Consider the following 9,823-nt stretch of genomic DNA (forward strand, 5'->3'; position numbering starts at 1 on the left):
GGCGGTATGCGTCTATAACGCTGACGCACAGGGACGGTGTCTAACAGAGGGATATCGTGTGATATAAGCCCTGTGCAATCTAAGTCACCATCGAAAGCTGAAAATACTGACTCGTACTTGAACAATAATGCCCTAGCTTTTTGCTGTTCGCCTGAAGTTAACATTGAGAGGTCAAGCCCTAAAATTTTCTCCCGCACTGAACCAACCCTGCAGTGTGTGACCGAACAGTAGCAACTAAAGAATCAAGCTCGCAGGGAATTTCTGATACTCCTGAAGGTAAACTGACTACTTCAACAGGGGACACAAAAGCGAAAGGACAGCGAGGCTTTAAAGTCACAGTGGAGGCACTAACATTAGCAACCGGAATGTATGCTGTTCCTCTGATAACACTGATCAAGGATGGGGATATCAACAACCCAGGCGGCAAACTAAATCCGTGACCCAAGGGCTCAGCAAGTGTCGCTCCAGTAGAACCTGCTAAAACAGAACAGGTAGCTGCAACAAATGGTAGTTCCCGCCTGAACTACAATTGGCTTTCGACCTCGGACTTTGGCTATACTCGCTCGAGCTGGGCTATAGTGCCCCTCAGCTTTTTGGCAGAGCTGAAAAGCAGGTAACCAGGGTGCAGGGACGTCTATAACAGAGGGGAGGTCAAACAAATCAGGGCCATACTGATGAGAAAGCTGCTCATAGAATGCTTTTATGACATTCATCCCAATAATACCTTGTGTGGGAGTGGAGCTAGCCTGTTCTGGAGGGTCTTTTACAACCAAAATACCTCTACGTGGAATTACTCTCCCACCCACTTCAACATCAGGCTCAAGATAACCCAGGTAAGGGATAGATAAACCCTTAGCGGCCTTCAACTCTAGCCAGTGACATGACTTTAATTCACCTTGAAGATTTTGCCTGAAGAACGACTCTGAAATGGTTGAAACCATTGACCCAGTATCAAGGATACACTGAACAGGAACCCCAGCCAATTTCACTGTGACCTGAGGACAAGGGGAAATTAAACTCTCCATTTCACCCTCCACCACTGATGAGCCTAACCCATCCCCTCCTAATGTCTGGCTCCTGACAATAGGGGGAGCTAGTTTTCTGTCTGCTGAGTGCTAGTGGGGGCCATCGCTTGAGGGGAACAAGCTGAAGAGGACCTGAAACGAACACGTGCATTACAGTAACGAGCGATATGGCCTGGCTGTTGGCAGCGATGGCAGGTAACACTATTTGGACCTGGGGACCTAGGAGTAGGAGACTGCATAGTGGCAAGGGTTTGTGTGATATGTGCTAACTGCTCTTGTTGCTTCTGAACTAAGGCAGTAAGGGAAGCAAGCTGGGTAGCCGTATCAGGGGATGGAGGGACCTGTGGGGGCACATTAACATTTTGGGTGGCACATAATGTAGGCACACAATGGAAATTTGCCCTACCCTCAACAACCCCGCCCTCACGCTCCCATTTTATGGCTTCAGAACGGACATCAAGCAAGGTGTAATTAGGATTTTCCCTCACTAAACGCTTTAGCTCTCTTCTTAAATTAGGATTATTTACATTTTCTACAAATTGATCTCGCAACAGTGTACCAGAATCCAGAATTAGTCATTCGGTAGGGAGCATTAGCAACAACTCGTTCCATTAAACAAAACAGTGCATGTGAGACTTCTTGTAAAGTTTCACCATCAAGCTGTCTTCTTGAAAAGAAATCTTCCTGGAGCAAAATGTAAGGTTTCTGACACCCATAGAGTTCTTTCAAGATTTTAAAAACAGTCTCTGGATCTTCTCGTTCAGCAACAGTTCTATATTTAATTTCATCACGCGCTTCACCTTCTAAATGGTCAAAAATAAACCCAGCCTTGTCTGCACGGCCCACATGTTTCACCCGCATGCTTGCCCGGACCTCCTCGATCCATTCATTGATGCCAATCCCATGAGTTCCTCTGAAGATTGGACACTTTCTTTCTCAAGGCAGATAGATGATCCGATCTGTAGTCCCAGCACTGTCCGCTTGTCCTGCTCGACTTGGCCCAGCGTTGGCGCTGTCCCTCTCTTGCACCAAACGATCTCGTTCATCCTCGAGCTCACGGACCCTCCTTTGAAGCCGCTGCACTTCCTCCCCCATGGTTCGACGTGGATGGAATGGACACCAGACACCAGGGATATTGGTCTCGTCCCACGGTGTGCCAGCTGCTGTTCAATTAAGCTCTAATTGATTTATAAAGTTCTAGTTTTTTTTTTTTTTTTTTTTTTTTTCTTCAAATAAAGCTCTCACAAAAAAAACACTACAGCAACATATCTAAACTAAGGCCACACTGCCTGGTTGCCAGATCCTGCCGACAACGCCACTCTGTGGTACAATGACCGAGCAGTAAACCCCGTTTTGAATTTCACCTGCACAAGTACATGATCCGGCATTAAAGAAAACCAAGGCAGTGATGGCAAAATACAGTGCTTTTATTTTCGACTTTTGCTGAAGTTGAACAGTTGAATTAAGATCTTTTGGCAAACACAGTAGCCCAATAATCGAAAAGTAAATATAGAATTCCGAAGTTAAACAAATTTAATACACAAAATTAGTAAAGAAACTCCAAATCAAACAATTAATGGCAAACCAAAAAGAATTCCAAAACCCATATCTTCTTCTATTTTTAAAGTGCTGTAGTGCTTAAAGTGCTTGAGATGTTAAAGTGCTTTGAGTCTGTGCACACTGTGCAAATGGGCAAAGGGTAAAGTGCTTTTAGTTTGAGGTAGATGTTAAAATACTAAACACTAAACCACAAAACCCAAAAGCAATCCCTTCATTAACTCAAAGAAAACACTAAACACTACAAAATTGGGCCAGGCTAACAGTGTTAAGGGGGAAGAGGGAATTAATTTATTTATTAGAGATATCCTTCTTTTAAAACAATAGTTACTTTAAGACAGTACTGGAATTAGAGAGCTTAAGGAAATCATATTTAGAGCTTAAAGAACAGCAGCGGCCAGCTATAAACAGAAGAATGTTTATGAAAAACCAGCCGATTGCCTAAACATCCGTGTTTTTGTAGATTTAATAAGCAAACTTACGTTCAGCTCAGTACAGGCCCCCCTTGCCTGCCCTACACTGGTGATTATGTTGTGTCACTTAATGTTTACATTCAGCACCATTACTCCTGACTGCCGATTTTTTTTTTTTTTTTTTTTAGATTACTAGATATAGAATGATATAGTGATGATCCGACAATGACCACAACATCAAGGTGTTGTATATATTGATATGAGTACGTTAATCAATGCAGTAATAAAAATAACTATATTATATATAAATGTATGTTATTAATTACCCAATAATGTAGTAAACTAGCAAAAATGCCATTATTGACAGCAGCAAAAGTAAAGAGAAAAAAATGAGAAAATTACATCACAGTAATGAATAATCTTTTCTTTTTTTTTTTTTAAAATCAATTGTAAGAACCAAATACACTATATTGCTCGATAACTATCAAGAACTTTTAATTTAAACATCTTCTTAAATGTTTTAATGGAAGTTGCCTGTTTTATCACATTATCAAGACTGTTCCATAAATTGACTCCTCTAATCGAGATACAACTCCTTTTAGTGTTTGTCCTGGCCCTATTTTTTTGGTAGATATCAGTTCCTCTTAAACTATAGTGTGTCTCTCTTGGTTTGAATCTCTCCTGGAGACATTTAGCAAGCATATTATTATGAGCTTTGTACATTAGTGCAACTGTGTTTAGGTCAACTAGATCATGCAATTTTAACATATATAATTTAAAAAATAATGGGTTTGTTGGAGTGTAGTAATCAGCTCCATTGATGATTCTAATTACTTTTTTCTGCAGGATGAAAACTGGTTGAAGTGTAGACTTGTAGGTGTTCCCCCATATTTCTGAACAATAGTTATAATACGGTAGGATGAGGGTATTGTACAGTAAGTGCAAGGATTTTTGGTTTACAGAATGTTTAATTTTACACATTATACCAATGGTTTTCGCTATTTTGCTTTTGAGATAGTTTGTATGCAATTTCCAATTCAACTTTTCATCAATAGAAGAAGTTGAAAAAATTAGATCAATTGATCAGTACTCAAAAAGGAGTGGGAAGAAGAGAACTTATTGAATTCGAGCCCAGTTCACCTCAACAGCTACTCAAACAACAAAACAGATATATTGCCCAATATATTGCCAAATTTCAGTGGGCAGTTATTATCAGTCATTATCCTGTGCCCCCTAGTGGGCACATGGAAGGAAGACTAGTGCATTCAAGCATAAAGAGGGACACGAGGTGGCAGCAAAGTTTTAACAAACACAAAAAATACAACTAAAATAAATAATATCAATTGTTTTCACTTAAGTTAAATCCTAGTGAATCTTAAAACAAGCAATTGCTGTTCACATGTAAAGGTAAAATAAATTAACAAAAAATAAAAAAATGCAAACATGATCAAGGTGTGAAAACGGGGAACTCAGAGGCTGAAGAGGAATATGCTGGACTGTGTGACCTCGTCTACTTTTTGAATGAAAAATTGAAGAAAAATTATTGAAAAATTAATTAGATTGCTGATATGGCGTGCTTACCATACTCAGTCTTGTGGAGCCATCCGCTAAATTTAGGGTCAGCTAACTGTAGTATCGCAGTAAATCATTGACTGTTTGACAGATTTACATATTGCCAGTTGTTACAGTGAACACTTGTTGCTGCCATTATGTTCTTTAAAGAGGACGCTGATCAGTGGACCTCTTTTTTAAACCTGTAAACACTATTAAATTGTCTGATACCAATGTGAAATGACGCCAAAGTTTCAAGTAATGCGGTTCATGTCTTTGCCCGCAAGCCCTGAAAAATATTCTGACTGGCTGTGAAGGCTCTGTTTCACTGAGGTTTTTTCAAGCCGGGACCGTTGTGACGTAGATGTGATCCGGCTTCCTTATATGGTCATACTCAGACTCAGCCCAGGCTTCTCTGTGCATGGTGTGCATGTGTTGGTGTTAGATCCAGAGAACATGGCTCCCAGAAAATGTTTATTTGGATGTCCTGGAAAGGCAGTTTTATTTGGCTTTCCTGAAGATGAAATTGGCCAGGCAGCAGTGGAAATGATTTCTTTTTCTGGGTCAGAAGAAGACAAATACTCCAGTCTTCGTCTGCCAACGGCATTTTGCACGGCACTGTTTTGCAAGCGGTAAGTTAGGACTTTTCAGTGTCCTGTGTTTATTTCGTATTAGGTATAAAAGTTATTTTAGATGCTAAGGTTGGGTGCTCAATGAAATCATCAGCTGATAGGGGAATAGCACAAAAAAGAATTACCACCAACATCCCAAATTAACAGCTGCCAACGGCAGATTAATTTTCTGTTTGGCGAGTAAATAGCAGGGTTATCTGCCACACGGGGCAAGCGGGTGAATGTTTTCTACCATAATAATAATAATAGTAAGCGTTTTGGGATGCAAAGTGTGGGATCACTACAAGTTGAAACGAAAACAGTGCAGCATGTCTATGGTGCATCGGAGTTATCCTAGCATAATCGCACATCGTATGCTACACCAAGACGTATTCAACTTGATATGAATTGTGTGTGTGCTCTCATACACACACACGTAGGGCTTTGGGAGACGGGCTTATCAAGTTGAGTGTGGTGGAGGGGGCCATATAAGTGGCCCCAATCACTGCACCCTTCGGTGGCTCGCCTCTCAGTCTTAATTGCACTTAGTCATCTAACACGACCAAATACATACAAACACACACATCTGGGGGCCTTGGCGCTCTGTGTGAGGGGTGGGGCTGTTCAGGTAGATGGGACTGCTCGTTTGGCCTCACTCGCGGGACGGTGTGGTTACTGTCCCTCAATTTGAATCACAAACAACATATACTCCATCAACACTCACTTCTCACTTCTGCACCCCGTTTCTGGGTTCCTTCTGGTGGGGGGTGAGGGGGAGGAGCTGTTGTTTTCCCCACAGGCTTGGAGTTTGAACCGGCTATGGTTTGGGGGCTGCTGGCTCTGGGGGATGCATACCTGTATGTGGCGGTGGGATTTGGGGGTGGGGGCGGCAGTTGTGGGTGGCGGGGGGGCCTGGATGTGGGGTTTGGTGTTCCCTTGCCTTCCGGGGGGGTCTCCCACAGGACATGATGGTTTGATGACGTGTGTGTGTTTGGGTTAGGGTGGACTGTGTGTGTGTGTGTGTGTGTGTGTGTGTGTGTGTGTGTGTGTGTGTGTGTGAGTATGCGAGCACGTGCTTGTTAGCATGTGCGTCAGAGTGTGTGAGTGTGTCAGAATATGAGTGTGTAAGGTTTAGGGATGAGTGGTTTTGTGTGTGTGTGTGTCAGTGTGAGTGAGTAGGTGTGAGTGTTGGGTTGGGGCGGGGGGAGTGAGGCGGGAGAGGACAGGGGGTGGGAGGGGTGGGCCAGGGGTTGTGGGCTCCGGGGGTGGGGGCGGGGTTTGTGATGCCCTGGATCTCGGGGTGCGTGGCCGGAGCACTGGGGGGTGTACTGGCCTGCGGTGGGTAGCCGTCCGTGTGGGCCGGTTCTCCCGGGTGGGTCATGGCCCTCCGCCTGTGTGGGGGGTTGGCTCTTGGGCTCTTGGGCCTTGGGCTCTCGGCTCTGCTCGCCCTGCCCGGGGTGGACCAGCTCCTGCCGATCGTGGCTCCGCGGGGCCCTGGGGCAGCCGGGGTCCCCGGCCGGGGCTTTCCTCTGCCCCATTTCTGGACTGGAGCGTGGGCGTCTGCCCGTGGGAGCGGCTTGGATCCGGGCTCTGTGATGACCGCTTCCTGTCTGGGCACTGAGGGCCTCTCTGGCCTGCTTCTGGCCTTCTCAGTGGTCAGAGGTCATATATGCATGATCACTATCACCATCACTATCACCATCACATTTCATGATCACGCTGATTTTTAATCACTCTTCACATACTCGGTTACTTGTCTTCTTGTGGTGGTTAGACTAATGGTGATGTGTAGTAGACCACCACAAGAAGACAAGGTAACCGAGTATGTGAAGAGTGATTAAAAATCAGCGTGATCATGCAAATGTGATGGTGATGTGTGTTCCACATCACCATCAAATGGCAGTTCCATGGTCGCGAGGGTTGAAATTGACAATGAATGAGGCAGCTTTGGGCATAAAGCTTGGTGTTTTGGGCCATTGTGGGACAGTATGCCACCTGCTGGTGAGTTTGGAGGGTTGCGTGGGAACCATGGCAGCAACCGATGGGGGAGTCATGCGCGGGGACTAACATGGCCCCTCGCTGGTCAGTCAGGACCGCCCACCGGGCAAGTCCCTGGCCTTTGGTGTGAACTAACAGGCCACTCTCCTGTGTCAGGTATAACAGATCACAGGGACAGGTCTGTAGTTCACTTGGCCCGTGTGGCGGGACTTGTGGGACTCCATCCATAGATGTGTTCTCCACAAGCCATGGTCGACTCCGAGCACGGGGTCCCGCTCCTGCATCGTGATCAGGTCGCCGTCACCCGGTCTCCATCTCAGGTGGAGGGTCTGCACATGGGCGCCCCCTTGCGTCTCCCTGGCCTGAAGGTGGGTGAAGGCGTTGACTACACATGACTGCAGAGCAGGGAGCCACTCATGCTGAAATTCCCAGACCGTTCCCTGTTCTACTTCCAGCTTGGCCAGGTGGTCTGCCTCATCATCTCTAGCTTTGTCTGGACCAGTGACGTGGGAATGACCTTTGACCCTCTCCAGGTCCACTGTCATTCCTTTGTCGGTCACAAGCTGGTCGCATATCAAAAACACTTCTGACTGTTTAACGTTTTTGTTTTGGGCATTGTTCATGCTGTTTGCCGTCCAGGTGGGGAGGTGCAGGATGGAACTATGGCGGGCAAAGTACCAGTTGTGTGATGGACAGTTTCGCTGCCTGCTGCAGTGCTGTGAACCCCGCTGCGGCTTCAGCGTACTGACTGGTCAGCTGGAAATGACTTGGCAGGTCACTGTTTTGACCAGCCCAAACAATACCGACACCGGCCCTAAGCTGGCTGTCATGGTGGAATGAGCAGACATCAACAAAGTCTCGGAGAAGACCCTGACAGACGTTCTCATCATGATCATGATGAGTGAAAGAGAGGGTTTGAAGCGTGTGTAGCCGAGTGGCGTCAGAAGTGGGATGATATAAACATTAACTTAGAAACTGTAAACAATGACAACGCCAGCTGGTATAACCAGCAACTAAACTAAAATAGCCCCGCAGTTAAATAAGGCAGCACAAGTAGGTGGACTGAAGAGGACAGAGGCAATTTAGAAAAAAATATAACCTTTATTTTACAGTGTATTAATCAAATAAGACATTTCCGGTTGGTTTAAAATATTTTCCACCCAAACACTTTCACACAACAGTTTGTTTTGGTTTCATTTTGTTTTAGAGCGCACACTTAGTCTTTGTGGAAGGCACCGGCGCCCTCAAGTGGTCGCTCGGTCCAACAGTCTATACGTCACCCTGCTCACAGTGCTCCGCAGCGGCAGACAAGGAGCCAGTAGGAAGTGGGAGAGGAAAGCAAAAATCCAGAGAGGAGTACCAAATCAGGGGAGAAGAGGAGGCCCGGTTGGAAACCTAAATAAGCAAACTGTATTAGCCTATGTTTTTATGGATTAACTTTGTGACTGAAGAGCCCCACTACTCACCAAGGCGGCGCTCTGAACCAGGAGCAGCAGGAGGAAAACAAACCTCGCACTCAGCTGTAAGTCTGAAACAGCGCGCAAAACATCCCATGATAGTTTGCACATGGCTTTATGAACGAACGTTTTGCTTACACTCACCAATAAAGCGCTTCACGCAAGAATAGAGAGCGAGGAACTACAAGGCAGCCCACACATACGAGACCGGAGACCTATGATGACGCGGATTAGATGCATATAATTTTATGAATGAACAACGAGTGAGTACAACTCACCACAAAGCTCATGAACGGCCGCAAGGTCACCAAGCCTGAGCTAGGAATCTGTGACCAGCTCTTTTAGCATTAAGGAGAAGTGTCTGTGTCTCTGGAATCGGCTGCATGGAGTGTGGACGCCAGAGGAGAGGAGACGCACAGGTGAGGCGAGTTACCCTAATCACAACTCCGCCGCAGCAGGATTGGTTACTCGGTGGGCGTGCTGGAGGCCGGTGCACGCCTACCACTACACATGGCAAAGAGAGGTTTGATGTCTGACTGTTCTGCACAGTCACGATGTTGACACACAACCAGGCTTAGGCCCGTTGCCATTTTCTGGTTCTGAGCGTACTCGACCTCGATGTCATAGCCTTGAAGTGCCGTCGTCTCTGAGGCCATATTACTGTTCGAAAAGTGAGCCAGAAGTTGGCTGTACTGGTCAGCGGGGTCCACCTCCGGGGTGGGCCGCCATTTACCCGTGGGTTTTAACGCTGGCCACATTGCTGAGTCGTAGGTCGAGTACAACTTGACCTGCTCACGCCTCTGCTCCTGATCTCTGAATGCTCTGATTATCCATGATAATAGGCTTACACTCAATATCAGATGAGCTTGCTTGTGCAACACGTGTTAAAATGCACAGGTGAGCCGTACCTGTGACTTTCAAACCTATGAGGTTATGTTAATTGCTCAATTGCAACCTGATCAAAACCTTTTGTTTTTGATCGGGATGCTTTGTTCACATGACAGGGGAAGGGGTCTCCTTTGTTCTCGGTGGTCAGGCCTACTACCGCATGGCCACGGCGGGGCGTCTTTTTGTCTCCTCTATGAGGAGCATGTTCTCACACAGAACATGACTCCGGGTCATGTTGGATTTAATATTCCTTGATGGAATATTTCCACCAATCCGTCCACAACATAGGGTACTTAGGGAGATGGGAGTGTGGGGTAAGGCTC

The 9,823-nt window shown here is 45.9% G+C and overlaps 1 long non-coding RNA gene across 1 annotated transcript; it reads right to left on the bottom strand.

Annotated features, from left to right (window-relative positions):
* Positions 1 to 8,629: 8,629 nt before the first annotated feature.
* On the bottom strand, positions 8,630 to 8,950 carry LOC115381972 (uncharacterized). Its single transcript, XR_003930490.1, has 3 exons — positions 8,891 to 8,950; positions 8,757 to 8,827; positions 8,630 to 8,683 (listed from the first exon to the last, which is right to left on the bottom strand). It is a non-coding gene; the product is annotated as an uncharacterized LOC115381972 (long non-coding RNA).
* Between the last annotated feature and the right edge of the window lie 873 nt (positions 8,951 to 9,823).

Source organism: Salarias fasciatus, chromosome 23 (assembly GCF_902148845.1).
Source record: "Salarias fasciatus chromosome 23, fSalaFa1.1, whole genome shotgun sequence".
NCBI classification, from domain to species: Eukaryota; Metazoa; Chordata; class Actinopteri; order Blenniiformes; family Blenniidae; genus Salarias; species Salarias fasciatus.